This window comes from Coturnix japonica, chromosome 4 (assembly GCF_054131305.1).
Source record: "Coturnix japonica strain WE chromosome 4, WE-NBRP24, whole genome shotgun sequence".
In the NCBI taxonomy this organism is placed as follows: domain Eukaryota; kingdom Metazoa; phylum Chordata; class Aves; order Galliformes; family Phasianidae; genus Coturnix; species Coturnix japonica.
In genome coordinates this window covers 54,745,329-54,766,991 of record NC_140666.1, presented here as the reverse complement: position 1 = coordinate 54,766,991, position 21,663 = coordinate 54,745,329, and the positions used below count along the sequence as shown (strand labels likewise).

At 40.1% G+C, this 21,663-nt stretch overlaps 1 protein-coding gene across 1 annotated transcript in view; it reads left to right on the top strand.

Annotated features, from left to right (window-relative positions):
- Positions 1-861: 861 nt before the first annotated feature.
- Positions 862-21,663, top strand: part of LOC107313521 (transmembrane protease serine 11E-like) — a 35,784-nt gene continuing 14,982 nt past the window's right edge. The window contains exons 1-3 of the mRNA XM_032444518.2: positions 862-956; positions 18,798-18,929; positions 20,203-20,313. The gene's annotated coding sequence lies outside the window, so the exon portion shown is untranslated. The remainder of the gene's footprint in view (positions 957-18,797; positions 18,930-20,202; positions 20,314-21,663) is intronic.

The following is a 21,663-nucleotide window of genomic DNA, read 5'->3' as shown; positions in this document are numbered from 1 at the left end:
GTAGCGTGCTTCCTGTTTATGAGATAATTGCTGTACTCTGGACTGAGTGTATGCCAAGTCCAAGTACTGCCAATCACTGAGTTTATTGGCTCACTGTGTTATTACAGTGTAAACAGGAAACTCCCTGAAAGTATTATTCTAAAAATGTATTTAATTAGTAAGCTAATGACAGAAGACTTGGGGGGGGGGAGGGGGAGGAGGGGAGGGGGAGAGGGCAGGCATCACAGCACAGTGTTGGAGTTATAAGAGACAGTGAAATTTAAGTTCTTGGAAGTCAACAAGATATTTTCTTATCTCCCAAGATATTTGTTTGGCCGCTTTTCCCAATTATTGTTGATATTTGCCTGTTTGTTCATTGTTCAGTGTAGTTTTCATCCACCTTCCCTTCCTTTCTTTTCTTTCCCATTTACATCTCCCCAGTCATGGTAAAGGTGATACATGCATTAGATTTAAAGGAAGGTTAACTTCTTTCTGAATAAATTCCCCCAATAAATGCTTTTGGAAGTGCTTTGTTGCAAGACAGTGACACTAGAGAACTGAATGGTCACTTTCCATGACATGCGAGTCACAGGTGAAAGCTGATTGTGCTGGGTGTTCTCCTCTGTGCTTTTATTTTGTTGTTGTTATTTGAAAAACCTCCATTTCATTGCCATTGCTGCTATTTTCCCTTGTTTGAGCACTTCCACTTGAAATATCAAACCTCACGTACAGCTGAGGACATTCAGTGTTCTGCTGTGTGGTGACCCTTTCTTTTTATCTCTGCCATTCCTTTTGTTCAGTTGTGCTATCCTCAGTTCTAACAGAATCCTTTCTGACTTGATTCAAATTGCTGATCTGAAAGAAAACAATTATTATGTATTTCAGGATGACTTCTTAAGGAGCTGAATAGACATGAAGAGGACTGTCCCATTTCAGCAGCAGTAAATGCATCCTACCCTGAGTCCAGATGCCACCTGGTATGTCTTCACAAATTTTTAGGTCAATCTCCTACTGAGTCAGGAGGTGGCAGCATATTACATTTGGTGCACGTTTTGATATAAGACCATTTTGAATTACTTTCTTTGTTGCTGGAATGTGACCCATAGTGATTATGCTCAGAGGAAAGAAAACCCAGGGCTCACTCTAGATCACTGGTATGCAAGTGCTTCTTGACCTAGATAGACCATGTCTGGAGGTAGCAGGATTTGTTGTGGGTGGCATTTGTAAGTGGTAAGTTTTTGCTTCTTTTGCTGTTTCCCCAAGAAACAGGAGAAGGACATAAGTCTACAGTTAGGGTCATCCCTGAGATGTCATAATCACATCTGAGAAATACATTTGCATTGGCCTGAGTTCAGCAGAGTATTTACAGAACTATTAAAGCTCTTGAACAAGTATTATGGAAGATGCGAGTCCCTAGTCAGATACTTGAAATTAAACATGTTCTTTTTCTCCTTTCTGAATCATGTTACAGTTAGCTTTTTTACTGCCCATAAGCTCTTTAGCAGGAGCTCGGTGTATATACTATGTTGCACCAAAGAGGCGAGGAATGTTTTTTGGTGTTCCCTTCTTGCTCCCCTCTGTCTGCCATGGTTCATAGTTACTGAAAAATACAGAAGTACAGCTCTCTTTCCAATTGTTAACTCACTAGAAGTGTATGAACAATTATTTTGTGTGGTACAAACTGTCTAGCCCAATTAGACAAAGGATTAAAGAACAGGCTTGACAAGTCCAGATGTCTTCATGGTACTATGATAACCCTATCATTAGCTAGATAGCCCTACCTTAACTTAGACTGAAATAGATAAATAGCATCCTTGTGGTAACCAAGGAATTTTTTTTGGTCACAAAAATAGTATCCAGTGCTCTACAAAAGTAATCACACCCATTGGCTGCAGTACAGTTTAAAATTGTACATGATGGACAGATACCTTTCAATAACATATAATGGGGAAAAGATACATCAAGCTTAATAATCGTGTGCCAGTTTATTTTTCCTCTCTTCTGTCCCATCTGAGGAGGAAGAAAAAAAAAAGAAAGAGTTCCCCTTTCCGGACAGGTTTTCAGACCAGAATATAAAGGAAGATAGCACTGTGTGCTGATTAGGTGCCAGATTGTGAATGTCACCTTCTTCAGAAGGCTGAGTTCTTGCTGTTGGAGCTGAATGATGCAGCAAGGACTTCTGCTTGCTGATGTTTCTGGCTGTGAATTGCTGTTGAAAGTCTGATTTAAGGCTGCATATATTCATTGTGATAATGTTGCGGAGAAGTCAAATTTAGAGAATGAAGGAAGTTTGTGTGTGGCAAGGTTGTAGAGATTTTTCTATGAAGTAGGTCACTGGGAAACGTAACCAAAATGAAGCCCAGTTTCCCATCTGTTTAGTGGAACTTCAGGTATTGAACAAGGTGTGGTCATGAAGGTCTTCCTTCCTCTCAACAGAGGCAGTAGCCTTTTTTTCTTCCATGCCTCCCCCTCTTCTGCCCTGGACTGCAAGAGACAATATCTGAGAGGAACTGAAGGGAAGGAAGTAAAAAAATGTTTGTGCATATATTTGGACTTAGAAGTTATAATGTGTTTTTTTTCTTGACCACTATAACATGAACCGTAGCAGAATGGAACAGTGTTGCATTATTGGTGAAAGAGGAACCCTACTTAAAAAGTGAGTAGATAGCAGTTGAATGAACTTTTAATATCTCATTCTGTGCATGTAGGCATGTAGATAATGAAGTTGAGATGTTCTATAGAGGCAGGAAATTCCTTTGTTCCCAATATTGTTCCCCCATACCTTTGCAGTCTCTGTGGTCCATCTCTGGTGTGAATGAATGTGTCAGTTCAAATTATTAAAGCTGTGCTGGTTTATGCTGTCTTACTGTATTTGTTTGTGAATGGCTGTAGCGTGCATCATCAGTAGACTAACTGGTAGTGGCTATTTGTGGTTGTTTTTTTGATGGATATAGTTTTTCCCAAGATTTGTTCCAATGAAAACCACATTGCCCTGTTCTTAACCTTTCCTTCCAGCACGAGAGGAGTTGTTAAGGCTATGACGCCATGTATTCTCATTGCAGTGCAGGTTTTAGCTTGTCTCTTGCTTTTGTATTCCTTGTCTTCCAGGTGAATCACTGCTGTTATCTGGTGTCACACCCTCTTTTTATACCACAGTACTTCTCAGTTTTGAGGGCCAATAAAATATTGGTGTTTAATCAGAAAATTTGCTCTGTGTATCTTATTTCAATTGTTGTACATTTTTCTTCTGCACAAGTTTACTTATCAAGCTCTTATCAGTGTGATCTTCAATAGATACTTAAAATCTTGAGTTAGCAGTAAAGCTATGGGGGTTTTGTAGATGAATAGTTGGGCTCTACAAGTCAGGGCTGAAAGGATGGGTCATCTGATTAGTTCCCCACCACAGGTGTGATCAGCTATATTTAACTACTCCTGGTTGTTTATTTATAGAAGCTCTAGAATATCAGCAATTAAAGCTTGGAAGAACAGGCTGGGCTATTTTAAGCATGTAGATAACTTGATGCTGAGTATTTCGTCGCCTTCAAGTTTTAGGATGTTTGGAGTTGACATTTAGTGTTTTACCTTGCAATATGTGTTAAAGAAATGGAGCTGAATTTACTAGACTGTAATTCCACTTCAGAAGTGGTAGAATGGTGGTAGGAAAATGTTGGTCTCTGAATTTGGTATCAGAATTCAAGTATTAACAGATCTGTGTTTGAAATGTTGATCTTGTGGAAACCCACTTCATGTAGTGTTGTCAGAGGTGAAACAAAGGAATTGTTTATCATTCACGGGAAACTGCCCATGAATTGATATCAAGAAGTTCTCTCTTATTTGAGACAACACATCCACCTGTGGATGTATTTTTCTAGAGTATTAAAGTTAAGATTTTAAATAATGTGTAGAACCAGAGTACCATGCTCATCATCCCCTCTCTTTATGTGATGTGTAGCTGAGAGAGTCTGAGCTGGATAGAGTGTGCTAACACTCAGTGGCTGAGTCCTGATGATGGAAACCATGGTGGGCAGTTGTGTGGCAAGGATTCCTATGGGACTTGATATGCCTTGCTGAAAAGCACTGTTTTTCAGGGTGAGGGCATGCCTCTCAGAGGGAAGAGCCTAATGGGACCACTTGGGCCCTAACAGGGATCATACCAGAGAAGGAGATATTGTGAAGGTGATACTGAAATGCAGTAGAGGAGATGTGAAATTGAGGGCACGGTGATTCATTCCAGGAAAGTTTTAAAAATCTGTCTCAATAGATTTCTGGGAACATCCTCCAGTCAAACATCCTTATACAGCTCTCTATTAATGCATTTTAAAACGTGCTTGTCTTTTCCTCCTGGCCTCAGTTGTTGGACTAAGCTGCTTCTGCAACTCATTCCAGTTGTACTGTGAACTGTAATTTGTCCCTTCTGCTCTTCCTTTGCCACCTTGACTTTGCAAAACACTGACAAGCTCTGCAGCAAAGTAAATCAGTGAAATACAGCTCACCTTCTCTGACCTGGGTGTAGAAATTCTTACATGCTGAGGTGTTTTTCTTTTTTTCAGGCACAGCTTGCTTGGCAGTTATTTAGATGAGTCATAATACGTAGGTCTAATTTAATCTGAGGGTGTTCTTTGAATTTGTTAGCACCACTGGGACACGAGCTCCATTGGTCTACTTGTTTCTGACAGGATTTAATGTTTCTTGTTTTAGGATACTTCTGCAAGTCTTGGATACCTCAGATATGCACTATGTGACTTGCATGAGTTTGGGTTTTTTTCTGGCACTTTGAGTTTTGGCTTCTTTCTTCAGGAGTACTTTGCCTTTTTCTAGAAACAATTAATACAGTCCTGAGGATCTTCTGTTCTTAATGTCATAAAGTCTAAGTGGATGCAAAGATTTGTAGGCTCACTGCAATAGACTTATTTGCTTTTTATTTGTCTGGTAGTTTTGGAAGCTTTCGGCTGGCTGGATTTTGATGTCTTTATGTCCTTCGTTTGAAATCCCTATTATAAGAAATTTTCAATTCATGGTAGTTTTTCCTGTACCATAATTACTCCTAAACTTATTTCTAAATTGACCTGTATGATCACTGGTACTTTGCTTTCTCAGTGGTAACATTGGTCTTGTGTGGGGAGATGAATCTGTCCAGCAGATAAGCTCACACCAGCAGCTTACTTGCTCCATCCATAGTGGGATGAGTGACAGGATTGGATGAGAAATGAGCAAAACTTGTGGGTCATGATGAAATTCTTCCGCCTGCAGCAGCAGGAGAGAATAACTGAGAGAACCAAAGCAAGAAAAACTTATGGATAGAGATGGTATAAATGAAGGAAAGGAGAAAAGGAGGACGAGCAATGCAAAGGCTATCACTTTACCTCCTTCTACAAGCAGAATTCCTGGCCAATCTATGAACAAAAAACATTTCAGTAAGGCCTTGGCCTTTTATATAGAGCATATTGTGTGTACCCTTTTGATCAATTTGAGTCTGCTGTCCTGGCTGATTCTTCCCAACCTTTTGCCCACCCTTAGGCTTCTTGCTGTTTTAGCGAGTGGAAGAACAGAGCGAGACACAGAAGGCCTTGATGCTGTTCAAGCACAGCTCAGCAATAGCTAAAATACTGGTGTGATATCAACACGGTTTTGATAGCACATACAAAATATGGCACTGTATGAAGAAGATAAATTTCATTCCAACCAAGCCAAGTACTTTTCTATGGTAATAGTACCATCAGTGGGTTAAATTATTTTAATTGCCTCATTTTATTTTATAGCCTACTAACTGCTGTTTTTGAGGTTCTCTTTAAACTAGCATCATGTAACAGCATGTTAGTTTTAGGTTCTTCCTCGGAGTATTGAAGTTGATATAATAATTATGTGTATTTGATAGGTTAATTACTTTAATTATGGCCTCCTTGAATATTAAAGCTTCTTTGAATATGGGTATATAAGATAAAATCTTGGCAGCGTACCTTAACAAAAACTGCAAGAATCAACTGGGAGAGGTCTTTCTGACAGTGCTAGATTAGTTCAATATTTAGGCTTCTTTACTTTAAAATGATTTTTTCTTCTTCTTAAAGGTGTAAGCATTACAAAAGAATTCATCATAAATGCCTGAGCTGCTCAGTTCAACTTTTCAACTTCTGTCAGCTCCACTCGTTATGCTTCTAATGGTTATAAATCTGAGATGTGCCCACAACGTGTTCTGTTTAACTTAAGTGGCTATATCGTGGTCTTGAGTCTTATGAGGACAATGTGTCACTGAGGCAGCCAGAAACGATCAGGGTTGTTTGCTGAGCAATGTCATCACCTCATTCTGGAAGGCTGGTGATGGCTGCCTCTCCTTTGGAGGCATTCCTGGCTTTTGGTGGCTCTTTAGTTCTCAGCTGTCCTTCTGTGAGGGAGAGCATGGTCCTTATTTTATGGCTCAGTCATCTAGCATTGCTTATAGGATTGTCTGTAAAAGTTAGTGATTTCACTTCCTCTGGTACCAAGCAGATGATATCACAGCTAGCTACATTAATTTGAGCAGTTAATTAAAAACTTCTAACTAGATGGCACTGAAAGGTATGCATATGGATTGGATGTTATTGAGGTAACCTAGGGAATGTTGGGTTTGTTTTCCCAAAAAGAGAGGGGACAGTAGGTCGTGAAACCTAATGCTTGGGTCGTACTCTCTGCTTGACTGATAAGTGGCAAAAGGCTCCAGAGCCCTGGGAGCTTACCAAGGAAGAACAGAGGCTATGGAGTAGGGCAACAGGTGGCCAGACTGCTCATGATAGAAAGAGCAATGGAAAGTCTTACTTCCCTAGGAAGAGTTTATAGAGGATTGCTGTAATCTAGAACCCTATTAGAATGACTATGCCAATTGCCATAGAGTTGTCTAGATCCAACTTAATAGAATGAGTATGGCTTTTCACCCCAAATCCTCCCCAGTCTGATAACTGCATGTGTGTCACTCTGTCTTGAGGAAAACTTGAGAGAGGTTACTACTTCTTTTCTTGAGAAAGAGGGAAAAGTGTGGTACAACTTGTTCTGACTGTGGATGCTTAAAAACATAGTTAACAGATAATACAGAGTGATTAAAGCTATTGCCCTGTGTGATCCCTGGCTTGTTTGGAGGCATGTTTGGTTGCTTACTAACTTGGCAGATGGACTTCAGAAGTATCCAGGACTTTAGTTTTTTCATCTCCTCTGTGAGTTTAGCCAAGAACCCTGACAGGAATTTTGATGCTTGTTCCATTCCCGCTCCTATGTTTATTACCGCATGCTAATAGTCTCTGTTTCATTTACTGGCTACCTTATGTGCACAGAAGTAACAACTTGAGAACCAGCTGAAGTTTTAACCTAGCAATTTTCCCTCCTCGCTGCCTTCTCAAGTAGCTGCCTTCAGGAGAGGAAGCTTCTGTTCTTTCCTCCCTGTGATCCCCTTTGAAGAAGTTTTCTTTCTTTGTGTGAATGTTATCTGACAGTAATGAATGTTCCAGAGTATGAACTTCTCCAAGCTGGCATGAAAAACTTCCTTAACTTTTTGTTCTGATTGCATTTCCCACAAATGCCTCAATAGTCTTATTTGTAGATCCACTTGGCTCTCTGTTCTGACATGCTGGTAGAAGGCGTATTATTTGTTTTGTCTTGATTACATTTTTTTTTCCTCTGTCACTTTATCTGATCCTTTGTTGTTTCTATTTTATAGACAAGAGTTTTTTTTTATCATCTATGTATGGATACATCTCTAGTTTCTTGGACAGTATTGTCTTAATAGCCTTTCTTCCCATATTCTTTCTCCTTTGTTTCTTAAGTCTGTTTTGGTTAAGAAGAATAAACTTGTTCCAGTGCCATGACATGGGAACCTGAAACAAATTTGTATTTTGTTCTAAGTCTTTAAGTCATTTAATAGTTAGGCCTGCTGGGAGCACGTAGGAGTATAACCAGTATGCTCACCCTAATGTATCTCATACTATCTGATGTGTGGAACATAACATGCAGGTAGCATTAAATTTGCTAAGCTGTATCCTGGCAGTTCTCTGAACAGCTTAAGCTTAGCAGAGGTTTCCAGAGCTGCCTGAGAGCTGGAGGGAATAAATTGAGCTGTTAACCTGCCATGCTGCAAGTATCTCCTTCTCTTCTTAGGCAGCTTGAGCTGATTTAATGTTTTAGGCTTGCGTTTAGTTTAGATTTAAGTAACTGCCTAGAGGGAAGTTCAGCATGCTGTGTGTGCTTCATCTGTACAGTCAGTCTCATGTTTGGAAAAGTGCTCATATGGATAAGGGGGCTGCTTCCAAAACCATTTTCGTAGCTTTTTTAAGTGTGTTTTTGTTTTCCAGAAGGAATCAAAGGTTGACTTATGCTTCAAAACTGTTTGAAAGTCTCCTTGATCTGGGAGACCAGTGCAAAAGATGGCCATGAACAATGCCTGCAGCATTGCATGGGGTTGTTGTGGCCAAATTGCAGTATCTGGAACTTTGTCGAACATCATACAATTGGTCTTAGCCCATCAATCCAACTTTTCCATATACCTCTGTAGTGCCTTCTTACCCTCAGGCAGACCAACACTTCTTCCCAACATGGTGTCATCTGTGGACTTTATGTGTACAAGTTAAAATTGAGTGGGTTTCTTTGTTTGTTTGTTTTTTTAATGTGTGGTGAAATTATATTTTTGAAGCTCTTAAATGATGCAGTGCTGAAGTAGAAAGTTCTCTACTGTAATAAAAAACAACAACATTTCTTCTCCTGAAATGCTATAGGTGTCTTCATTCTGCAAACAGAAATGTTTTCCATGCTGCAGTTGGAGGCCCTTGGAATACCGAGTCTGGTTCTGAAGTCCCCAGCACAAAGAGACCTTGGAGTTGTAGGGGCAGGTCTGAAGAAGGGTCTTGAAGATGATCAGAATGTTGGAGCATCTCCCTTTTGAGGACAGGCTAAAAGAGCTGGGGCTCTTCAGCCTGGAAAAGAGAAGGCTCAAAGAAGACCTTATTGCAGCCTTCTAGGATATGAACAGGGCCTATGAGAAGGTTGGGGAAGGACTTTTATAAGGGCATGTAGTGACAGGACAAGGAGAAGTAGTTTTGAACTAGAAGAGTGTAGATTTAGACTAAATATTATGAGGAAATTCTTAACTATGAGAATGGTGAAACACTGGAACAGGTTGCCCAGAGAGGTTCTAAATGCCCCCTGCCTGGAAGCATTCAAGGCCAGACTTGACATGGCAACCTGGTCTAGATATAGAGGGGTGGAACTAGATGATCTTAAAGGTCCCTTCCAACCCAAACTATTCTGTGATTAGTGTATGTTTCTGTTAACTAATTATACTTAGGTTTTTGTCAGGCTTTGGTAGTTTGTGTGGGAGAATTCTACCTGTTAGGTTTTTATCTGAAATCTTGTGGCTAGTGACAGATGGCCTCTTGCTGTTACAACAGCTGCTCCACCTCTTTCCAACGTCAACTAGAAGAAGTTATGTAAAATTTAGGAAAACTAGTCCTCGGGCTATTGGTGAGGATGACCATTAAGATAAAGGCTGTGGAGGGGAGCAGGAGTGAGGAAAATGTGCGTGTTTCCTTGGTTACTTTCTGATTTTTGCGTGTGCTTTCTTATTTATTCTTTTTTTTTTTTTTTTTTTTTTTTTTTTTAAGAGAGAGAAAGGGGGTGAGAGTGAAATTCTGATAATGCTACAAAGGTGCCACACCCCGGTGCTACAGGAAGAATTATTGAGTATGCTGGAAAAAGAGATCACCCTTGGATCCCTTTTGCTCAATACAATACAATTCAACTGAGTCATGTTGACTACATGCCTGCTTCTGTCCCATCACAGAACAAAGCAAAAATTATATTTGCTTAACATGTTATTACAAATGAACTGGAAGTAAGTTTTTTGCAGTTGGCTAGTTAATACAGTGTAGCACGTAACTGGTAGTTCACTAATGTGTGCTGTTTGCCATCCTCTCTCTTTAGCCTCAGTTCCTTTTAGGATCACCTTGTAACACTTGTTAGTGTGTGGGGTAAAGATAATCAGTCTTTGGAAGACTAGCTGGTGTGTTCAAGCAATGGACTCTCAAAGTTAGTTGATACAGGGCTGGCCTGGCAGTTTCTTTCAGAAACCACTGGAGCTGTTCATGAAGATAAATAGAAATGTGTACTTAAATGTCAGCCAAAAGCTTTTGAGTATGCTTCTGATAATTCTACCATGATTGTGTCCATGTTTTAAGTGTGGCTAATGGAGGGTTTCTGCCTCCCTTCCTGGCTAGAGATGTTGGAAATTCCATTTTGCCTTTTCAAGAACACTAGAATTCTCTTAAAGCTTTGTCTTGCTGGTTCCTGTAGAAATGTCATGGATGGCTGAAAATCTTTAACATATTCTTCACCTCCAACGCAAGGTTTACGGTTGCCAAACCCTTCCCAAGGGTTTGTCCTGGGAAAGTTCCTGAATATATGGACTAAAATACTGACTACAATGAATGAGGACTGGTGCATGCCAAGCCAAACCCTTGTAAAAGGTAATCACAGTTGTTGCAAAGTGTTTTTATGGACTGCATCAGTTTGCATATCTTACGGACTTGTATAAAAAATAATGTAGATTTCTAGACTTTTGCACTCTGCAAAGGCTAACACCTGTTAGATGAGTGTTGGATCGAATACCACAAAGCTGTAACTATCATTTAGTTTTTCTAAGGGTCATTCAGTGTGGAGGGAAATATTTCTTATTTGTTAGCAAGTCACAAATGCATATGGCTTGAACCTGTCTTGTAACACTTGTTATTACAGCTCATCTCTTCTGTAATGGGTTCAAAATACTTTTGAAGGAATTGAGCACTGACCCTGGTAAATCCTTTATTTGCTTTGAGACTGTAGCTCTGTGTCTAAAACGTTCCTGTTGATCAGTTGACTGTGAGACAATGGGCTGGTCTGAGCCTGTGTTGCAGCCAAAGTGACTTGTTCTGTGTGCCATCCTGCAGGATGCCAGCTATTTGGAGTGGCACCCTAATAACAGAAGGTAAAAAAGCCACCCTTTGTGTATGCTTTTGTCTCTGAAAGCATGCTGGTTAGTCTACCAAAGCTCAGAGACTATACTCTGAGGCCCAGCAATTAAAACTGCAGCAAGAGTTGAGATGAGCTTGTGTGATGTGATTTCTTTTTGTCCTGTGTCTTCAAGCTAGAAGATTGTCTATATAAATAGAAACCAAGCAGCTGTTTTCCTAAAGCATAAAAATTCGCTTGTCTCCTCTGACACGTAATTGTGGTTTTTTTGCTTCCTCTACCCAAATAAACTACTCAAGAGGAAGCTGACTGCTTAAGGATGAGCTCTCATCCATATGAATCAGTAAGAAACTCTCCTCCTTCTAATACCCTGATACCAATGTGTTGTTTTTTTTCCTGCTGTGGAAGACGTGCATCTTTCCAAATTCCACAAGTAGGTAAGCAATGCCACACAAAAGAGGACTTAATGGTTACAGAAGTAGGGGTTCTATCCAAGCTGAACATCCCCAGGTCTCTCAACCTTTATTTATAAGGACAATGTTCCAGGCCCCAGTCTTCTACGTGGCCCTCCACTGACCTCTTTCTAAAAGTTCCTTCTATTTCTTGAACTGCAACCGAGGACCTTGTTGGCCTTCTCATGGCTGTTCCACTGCATAGCTTAGAATTTTACAGTGCTGCAGGTGCTGCTAATTTTTGTCAAACTTTGTAGCAGAAGAGCAACTAAGGATTTTGATTCTGTTTAGCTTTTGTTCTGCGTGTGCTTTTAAAGTGGACTTCAATCTGTCCTGCTTTTTTGTTGTTGATCTCCATCCTTCCTCTCATAAGAATAACTTTCCATTACTTTAATTATTTTGGCAGCCATCTTTTTGTCCAATCTGGATGTAGTTCTGTAGTTTATCTGTGACAGTACAGTTTTACACTGTGTTCCAGGTGGAGTCCATTGCTGTGCGTGGTGTAACACTTTAACTTTCAGGAGATCATTTGTATTACTTAGTAGGTTTGCATTTTCCATTTTTGATGGTTGAATCGCAGTTCTGGCTTCAAGCCATTCCTGCATTGTCAATGAGACGGTTAAGCATTTCTCTTTTTCCACTGAATGGTCATTCAGCATTTGTTAAGAATTCTTGTTGAACCAACAAGTATTTGATCTTATGCTTCATCATGTTGAATAATTTATTGATTTATTGGATTTCTTTTCAGTTTAAATGTTGATTATTTATTTATTTTTCTAGTGTCCATGTAAAACCATGCTGGTTTTGCTTACTGACCCATGAGAGAATGTGAGTTAATAACTGCAGCAGCAGGCCTTTAACTGTCCACTGGGTCTAGCTCTTCTCCCTGCGAGTGAGCAAGTGAGAGGTGATTATGCCCATTTGGCTCAAAGCTGATGCCCCTGCATCCTTTGTAAATATCAGAGTACTGTTTTCACCCAGGCCCCAAACCTTTCCTAGACACTCTCAAATGATTTTGCTGACTTATCTTCTCTCCGGTGAGATATCGTTTATCACTGCCAATCTTCTCCTCTTGTAGTGCACTGACCAGACTCCTTAGGCTCAGGCCACGTGGCAGTGTCTGTGCTTAGTAGATCTGATTCAGAGAGACTGAGACTCTTTCCACCTAAGTCTTTTTTCCACAAATGAGGGAGGTACCCAAACTGTTTGTAGTTATGCAGACAGCCTGAGAAACTCAGCTGTCACCAGCACTGTTTGATCCTGTCTCCCCACCCAAATGCAATGTAAGCCTGGTTCCCTGAGCCAGCCTTTTTATGTTTTTAGCAACCCAAATCAGGGTCTGGCCTACCCAGTTTCAGCAAGCAGGAAGGGTGGAACATCCTGAGATCACTTGCCTGCTCATTGCAAAGAGATTTTCCATGCATTTAACTTTGTTATAGCAAAGCATTCCATATTTGTGTGTTCTGTTTGTGTAAATATGTGAAAGTACTGGCACCAGGGTGGCACTGGTCTTCCTATAAAATAGAAAGTCTTTAAACTATATCTATAGGAAGTCTTTAAAATGCTGTGTTATCGCTAATAAAAATTTTGAAGCACAGTGACTCAAAGTTAGCAGTAGAAAATTGCTCATTATAGGAAGGTAGTCTGTCCTGTCATGGGGAGCAGTCTGTCTTTCAGTGGTCAGTGTTACAATGTACCCTAAGCATGATCTGTACATTGCTCTGTTTCCTGCAGGGAATGAGATTCCAGGCTTACCAGAGAAGTATTTCATGGTTGTTGGTAGACTTCACTGCTGGGACACTTTGGTTGCTGGAAGGAGTTGGGATCTGTCTTCAATAATGATTCCTCTCTGAACATGTGAGCTTTGAGGTACCAGAGATGGAACTGAGTTGTGCATGCCTTTGTATACAGCCCTGTGTTCTTATGAGTGGCAGTCTAGTGCAGCTCTCTGCAGGATGGACAAGAGTGAGAAAATGCACCATGATCTCTTTGCTCTGTGTGTCCTGAAACTAGTATTTATCTGGTGGAACTGTGACATTCTCCTTGGTGTGGCAGGAAGGGTTCTGGATCCATGAGGCTGCAGGGTCCGCTGGGCTTGTAGTGGGTGTCCAACATTGGATGTTCTAGTATTGAGGTCCAGCAGTTCAAGTAGTGATATACTTTTATTTATTGCTTGTAGCCTCAAATTTACCTGACATCAACTTCTGGATACTAAAACAGTGTGGGAATGATACCAATTTCTTATATTTTTCTCCAGTTTTCCAAATTTAAATTCATGGCAAGCATAATGAATGTATGTTCTAAGGTCTGCTTTACCATATCTCTTGATTCTCATCTGCTCTACTCTCTGCCATCACCTTTACTTTTCTTTTTTAGAAACCTGAGCTGTACTCAAGATCATGACCCCTTCCATTTCTTTCAGTCTCTTTTTTTTCCACACAGACTCACAATAACACATAGGTACTTTGTCATGACATACACGTTCTTGATTTCTTCCTTTCCAATAGGAATTAGTAAATTACATTTATCTTCTAGCTTTGTAGAGCAATTGTTAAACAGAAAACAATATATTTTTAAGTCCTTTTTTATCCACTACAGATGAACGTAAATCCAGAAATGAATTATAAGGAGAGATATTTTTTTTCTTAATCCTTCTGCTCTCCTTTTTCACTCGTCTTACTTTGCCTTTAACAAACCTTGTATTTTAGTCTTCCAAGCATGTGCATCACTTCATGTACCTCAATTGCCCTCCTACAGTTATGGGCAGCAATCTTCAGCTAGTGGGTGTTAATGAAATAATTATGACTTGAATCAGATGTAGACTGATACCTGCATATCAGTTTCTAATTCAGCGCTAATTTCTACCTGGACAACTCATTACAAGGATGATTGTTTTTCCTTCTCTACAGTTCCAGATTTGCCCAAGGAGAGGCTAAACACTATAGCAATAGGCATGTATATGTCTCCATCTCATTTAAAGAAGAAAATAAGAACAGTCATGGCAAATGTGATGGGGAAAAACTTCAGCAGCCCTTGTGACAATTATGATGACACATTAGCATAGCAAGATCTTGTTAATGGCTTAGTGTTTAAGACAATTCTTCAGCTTTCTGCAAGTCAGGGCAGTTCTTTGATAATGTATGTTTCTCAATTAGGGAAGAGATTGACAAGGCAGAAGTCTCCAACCAGAAAATTACTTCATGATAATGCAAAGGAATTTATTTTTTTTTTTAAAGGGCCTTAACTGAGAGATTGAGTAAATGCAGCTTGACTCAGTCCTGGATGAATCTGTGCAATTTGTTTCTAAAAGAGCAGGAAGTAAAACAAGATTGAGGAGAGGAAAAAAAAAAAAAAAAAAAAAAAAAGGAAAGAAAGAAAAAGTTGAGTCATCAGTCATTAAAAAAAAAAAAAACCAAAAAAAAAAAAACCAAAAAAAAACAAAAAAAAAAAACGATTTACTTGCCCACTGTCTTTGGATCTGTCTCTCCCCTCCCATCTGCTTGCAATACGTGTGATCTGAGTTTTGTTGGTAGCATACCAACTGAGGATTTCTAAAAACTCATTGGTGCAGTTTGCTTGTGCAGTAATCTCTGCTGTAAGCAATTTGCAGCTTATATGCAAGGTATTTAGACTGTTCACTGGTGAACAGAGCATATCCAGTAGCTGATACCACTGTATCAGAGTGGTCTAATCCTGCTAGTATTACTGACCAATTGAAGAACTCTGCTAAGTGTCATATCTAATGAACGCCTTTCCAAAGATTGATACAGGATATCACAGAATCACAAGGTTGGAAAAGATCTACTAGTTCAACTGTCCACTAAGCCATGCCCTGTAGCTCCTCATCCAGATGCCTTTTGGACACTGCCAGGGATAGCGACTCCACCACCTCCCTGGGCAGGCATTCCAGTGCCTGACCACTCTGAGAGAAAATGTTTTTCCTTATGTCTAATCTAAACCTCCTCTGATACAATTTGTGGCCATTTCCTTGGGTCCTATTTGTTGCCTGGGAGAAGAGGCCAAACCCCTCTTCATCACAAGCTCCCTTCAGGAAGTTGTAGGGTGCAATGAGGTCTCCCCTGAGCCTCCTCTTCTCCAGGCTAAACAATCCCAGCTGCCTGAATCGTTCCTCATAGGACTTGTGCTCCAGACCCTTCAGCAGTTTCATTGCCCTTTACTGGATATGTTCCATGGTCTTAATGTCTTTCTTGTAGTGAGGGACCCAAAACTGAACACAATACTTAAGATGCGGCCTCACCAGTGCTGAGAACAGGGAGTTCCAGCAATCTAGGAAGACCACAGGAAGGGTAACAGAACTACTGCAATCATTACAATTATGATACTTTATTGCAAGCTTGAAAATGGGAACAGCCTTGTATTTAAAAGAGAAAAGAAAAATAGCTCATCTAGTGAATGCAAGCCAATTAAGCTACTTATTTTACCAAAGGGAAAAACAGACCTAGCTCTGGAGTCTTCTTCAGCCTTTCCCTTCAAAAAGGCTTCCTGGTGGCTGCCTGCCTCAAGAGCTGTGTTTAGGACCGTAGCATTGAATTGATATTGACTTATTTCAGTCTGGTGGAGCCTCAGGGGAGACCTCATTGATCTCTATCACTACATGAAGGGAGGTTGTAGTGAGCTGGGTACTGAGGGACATGGTCTAGTGAGAACTATTGGTGATGGGTGGATGAGTGATGAACTGGATGATTTTGTAGGTCTTTTCCAACCTTGGTGATTTTGTGATTCTTCATGAAAAGAGAACTAGAATCTGAACAAAAGGAGTGGAACAATTTGTCAGGAATCTTTGTAAATGCAGGAGTTTAGGATAGATGAATTTAGGATTGTTGTGAATGAAGTGACTTGTGTTTTCTTGGCAGGTGATTATCATCTCACTTATTTCTTTTTTCCATACCATTTATGAATATAATAAACAACAGAGATTCCTATGAGATGTGACTAGGCTTCACCAAAAATCATTATCATTTTCTTCTCTTTCCTCTATTTTGATTTGTTTTTCTGTCTTTAACCTTTGTATCTCATGGCAGCTTGGGTCTTTTAAGAAGCCCTTTGTAAGGCATCTTGTTTAAGTCAGACCTGCCTTATTCATCGGTTTGCTCAAGAATTGATAAAGATTTTCAAAGCAGGACTTGGATTTACAAAATCTATTATGGTTCTACTCCATATAACTTATCTATGGGAATACTTGTTATTTTATTCTGTTGTTATATTACTTAGTTGCTTGTGTTAATTTATCTCTTTTTGCAGATCTTAACTGCGTTGTCAAAAGTTTTTAGTTTTTTTTAAGGATTATTTTTCCAATTTTCTCCAGTCATCTGGCAGTAGAGTGGTGTTGGGTGAGAGGCTGCACACCATCAGCAAGTGTAATTTTTTCATCCTTTACCTGGTTGAATATTGTCTGTTCTCAAGAGCTATCTTCTTGCTGTTAGCTTTTCTCTCCTCTCCCTTCTAATGACAATTTGTTTCTAAGACAAATCATCTAGTTGGTTCTGATATGCCTCTACCTGTCTGTGTTTGTGCAATTTATGTGCCTAAGTGTATTACCCTTTCCATTTTTTTCTCCTCTTCTGGGATATGTTTTTTTGTTCCCTGGTGTTAGTTTTTTTCCTTAAGCATACTCTTGAGATTTTTTGAAGGCTTTTTTATTTGACAGGCTGGATGATGTCTTGAAATAGTCTGTATGTCTCCAGAGATCTTGCTGTTCTTTTTAAGTTCTCCCTTTAGGTGCATTGATTTTTTTGTATGTACGTGGTTGCTGTCTTTGAAATTGAGTGTGGCAGTAGCTGGTCTTCTGGCTTTGGTCTCCCTGTATAAGTGTTGACTTAGATGCTGATACTGTCCAGGTACATGGTAGAAATATTATAAAGCAATTTTATGTACCAGTCAGGTCTGAATCCAGAGTTGCTTCCCATCCTGAGAGTTTCCTTGCAGCATGCAGAAATCCAGTATTACCTGACTGCTCGGTGTAAAGATTTTAGATTTTATTTGAAAGTAATTGAAATAATTGTTCCGTGGTATTTTTCTTGTCTTCCTGCCACCACGCTTCCTTTAGGCCAGCTGTGTAGTTGCGTTTATGCCCTTGTTTACAGTAAAGTATTCCAGGACTGTGATGCCACTACTTTCTCAGATAATTATGTTAAACATGGGAAGCACTGTTTTGGCTTTCCCTCTCTGCATCCTGTTCATATTAGCCTTTTTTTTTCTTTCTTTCTTTTTTTTTTTTTTTCTTACTTCTCTTTACTTTTTTTGTCAATTTGATCTATTCTTTACTTGGGGATGCAGCGTCTATCATGGCATTCAGAATAGCTTACTCCCTGTGCATCAGACTGCTTTCTGCTAGTCAGTTTATAATGCTTGTATGCAAATTCCTGTTAGGATGTATAGATGTTGTTTTCCTAATCATCCTTTGCTAGGATCTATCTAGCCCCTAAGCTTCCCCAGTCCCTGATGAATCTGCACCTCTCTTTCTTATTTTGTTGCTTTAGCCATGCACTAAGACTGCTTTCCTACTGGCTGTTATGGGCATTCTGGTCTTTGGCTTCCCACTTGGCATCCTACATTCTGCCCGCAGACTCTTTCTTCTTCCCTTGTTTGTAGTGGTACCTATGAAGATCACAATCCCTCCTAATTCCCTAACATTTGTCTAGGCTTCTCTTTGCACCAACAGGCAGAATCTCTCTGCAATCTTGTGCTAAACCTGTTAGGTACTTGGTAATGGTGACTGTCTATCTGAGTTGGAAGAGACACTTCAGGGTGTTACAGTCCAGCTCCCCCCCGATGAACAAGGACATCTGCAGCTAGATCTGGTTGCATAGAGCCCTGTCCAGCCTGACCTTGAATGTCTTTAGGAATGGGGCATCCACCACCTCACTGAGAAACCTGTCCCTCCCTTACTGTAAAAAAAAATTCTTCCTTGTATCAAATCTAAATCTCCCCTCCTTCAGTTTGGAACTATTTCCCTTTATCTTGCCACAGGAGACTCTGCCAAAGATTTTGCCTCCTTCCTACTTATAGCCTCCCTTTAGATACTAGAAGGCCACTATCAGATCTCCCCCGAACCTTCTCTTCTCCAGGCTGAACAGCCCCAGTTCTCTCTGCCTGTCCTTGTAGTGTTTGATATTGATGTGTTCTATCTATCAAATCACGTTTGTGGCCTTTCTCTGGACGTGCTGTAACAGGCCCATATCCCTCCTGTACTGGGGACTTCACAAGACTTTACTTTCCCTTTATTCTAGCTGAAGTTTTTGCAGCAAGGAAGTATTGTCTATAAAAGAGAATACAGGAGATAGAGGACTATTAACTAGGGTTATTGTATCCTTCACCAGTTTTGGTTCATTCTTGACATTAAACTAGACCTGAAAAATCTTTTCAAATGGGTTGTTTTGCCTGCAGGTGAGAGCATTCAGAGATTTCTGTGACACCTCCATGTCATGCGTTCTTCCATCTGCGCCATGACGGCCATCAGAAAGGGCTCTGTCTCTGAGTGTTTGGGACTGCCTGAAGTATTCACACCACCTGGGTCAGGTAATCATATGACATTTGATTCTTTATCCTCAGAAATTCTCACCCTCTAGCTAGGCTTTTGTCTACACTTCACTCGTATATCTAGACTGACTCGATAAAAGTTTGCCATTATGGAATAGAAATGCAGCTTGTGGTTAAAGTATTGAGAAACAATAACATGATACATTATTAGTAGCTGTATTTATTGCATTTCATAATAAATTATGAGGAGACCCTGACTAAATCTAAATTATGAGAAGCTAAAGCCTGTCATTAGGCTTTGTTTAGTACAGAAGAAGCTGGCCTTCCCAGGAGGGCAGTACTCCAGTTATTTGTCTATGGACTTCATGTAAAGTGGAAGCAAAAGCTCCAGCCAAACAAGAAGTACTCAGAGCAGTATGTTTCTTAGCTGGTGACTCCTGAGTTACAGAGGAGTCAAATGAAGGCTGTTCAGGAGCAGGGCAAGAATTCCTAGATGTTAAAAACTTTATTGCAGCAAAGCAAAGAAAGTATCTGCCACACACAAAAGCCTCTTGGTTTGATGTTCTGTCCTTTAAATTGGCTTTCTGGAACAAACCTGTGCATAAGGTTGTGTGGGCATATATGCTTTTGAGCAAGTTTAGTAAAGTTAAAATTGAGTACAGATTGAGAAATGCTACCTTGGGTTAGTTTGTGCTTGTGATAATTGACTTCCCAATTAACTTGCCATAACTAGCACAAGTAGAAATGCCTATGTAAACATGAATACCACATGCAATCTAGAAGATTTTTTCCAGAATGAACATGTCTGTGGCTAGGAGGTCTCAATCAAAATCAACATCTAAGAAACTAGAGTAGAATCACAAACTTGACCTCATAGTAACAATTACACACCAGTTCTTATCTGACCAAACAGCACCTTATAAGGCAGCCGAGGCACATGCCACTGAGCCTTCTTCAACACAAATCAGTTCTTTATCCGACCTCAGATTGAAGATTGTCTCTCTAACACATGCAATCTTTTCGTACTGGTCCTGACTATAATTTCTGGTTTGTTTTTTTAATTATACCAAAGAAGGAAATAAGCTTTGTATCCTCGCAAAATTTTCTTGTCTCTTCTGATTTGGGGTGTTGCAGGGCGTGTAGTTAATGCTCTGAAAAGGCTTTGGGATTCCTGGATGAAAGGTGTGATGAAAGAAGTGTACTGTTATTGTTTTAGGGGAGGAATCATGCTACTGGGTAAGCCTCTGTCACCGAGACTTGCTGGACTTGTTTGTTCTGACTTGCCTATGACTCCTTTCTTTCCTAATTCAAGCGATAAAGCCTCAAGTCTATGCTGAGATGCTGCACAGTGTGTTGTGGAGTTCAGGACGGTACATCTCCCAGACAAAAGACCCTCTTTCTGACCTCTCACTAGTACCCAAAGGTGAGTGATACAGCCATCAGACTTGTTACTTGGTGGTTTGAGCAGCATGGCTATATGGCATATGTATTTTTTTTTGCAGTTTCTGGACTTTGACTAAGGCGGGGATTGGAGAATGAATGGCTCTAGTTCTGAGTTAGCTTCTGATTTGGGCTGCCTTCTCTACATCAGTAATCCTTATACTTCATCCTTTCTCCTCACCCAAAAAGCGTTTGTTTTCCAAGAACTCCTTGGCTCTCCTACAAGGTGGTGAGGTGATGAGGCAAGGTGGTCTATGGCCACAGAGTGTTGTGGGGGGGCAAGTGAGAATCCTCTCACTACACCGTAACTCTGATCTACCCTTCTTGCTGCTGCTGCAGTTAACGTGTTGCAGTCACAATTGCTGACAGCATGGTATGAGATGGTAAGTGGGATGAAGTCATAAAAGTAGCTTCTTGTGATTCTGTTTACTTTAGTGGACGTTTTGCAGTCAGTGAAGTGTTAATATGTGCAGAATCCTCTTGGAAGTGTACCAAATCTTGTACCACACCATTTCACCCACCCTATCTTGGAATGAAAATCAGACAGAAAAAAACATGGATACTGTAACTGCTTGTCTAGTATCTCACTTCTGGGGTACCATGAAAAGGGGAGGAATGGCAGACCGAGCTCTTTTCAAAAGCTGAAAACCAGAGACCTACTGCTGTATTCTGAAACTGTTGAACTAATAGAATAAGGTAGTAATCTGTGACCAAAGTATAAAATGATTTAGATGTTGCAGAACTGTATTGTAAACTGATTGTATTCAGTGACCAAGTATTTAATTTCCCTTATGCTATAGTGATGTCTCATACCTGCATGCAAGCTGTGAAATCCTTATGTATTTACCTTCCTAATTCTCCTAAAACTTGTTACAGAGCAGGAGTCTCAGCCAAGATGTTGGCTGTGACAATCAATTACAGATAAATGTGTTATTAATCAAGTTCATTTCAGTTGTTAGCTTTATGTCCCACAGATTGTTGTACCAGTATGGTAGGCAGGGTCTATCCCAACAATTATAGGACTTACAATCTCCTAAAAGCTATACACAAAATGGATGAGAGAAAGGAGCAAAAAAGTGTTTTGTGCTGATTGCAAAGTTGATCAAATAACCAGGGAAGACTGTATGAGCAGCATTTTGTGTTGTCTTAGACTATGCCAGAGGCTAAATGCTGCTGTTGAATCTTGTAAAGACAAGCTGTTGTCTTTGACTAGCTATAGAGAGCTTCTGAAAAGCAGCAAGACCTTAGCAGAGTTGGACAGTTAAGGGGCAAAGTAGAAGAAAAGCACTAGATTGATATGATTGTTTATAGCAGAGGTGGGAGTGGAATTAGC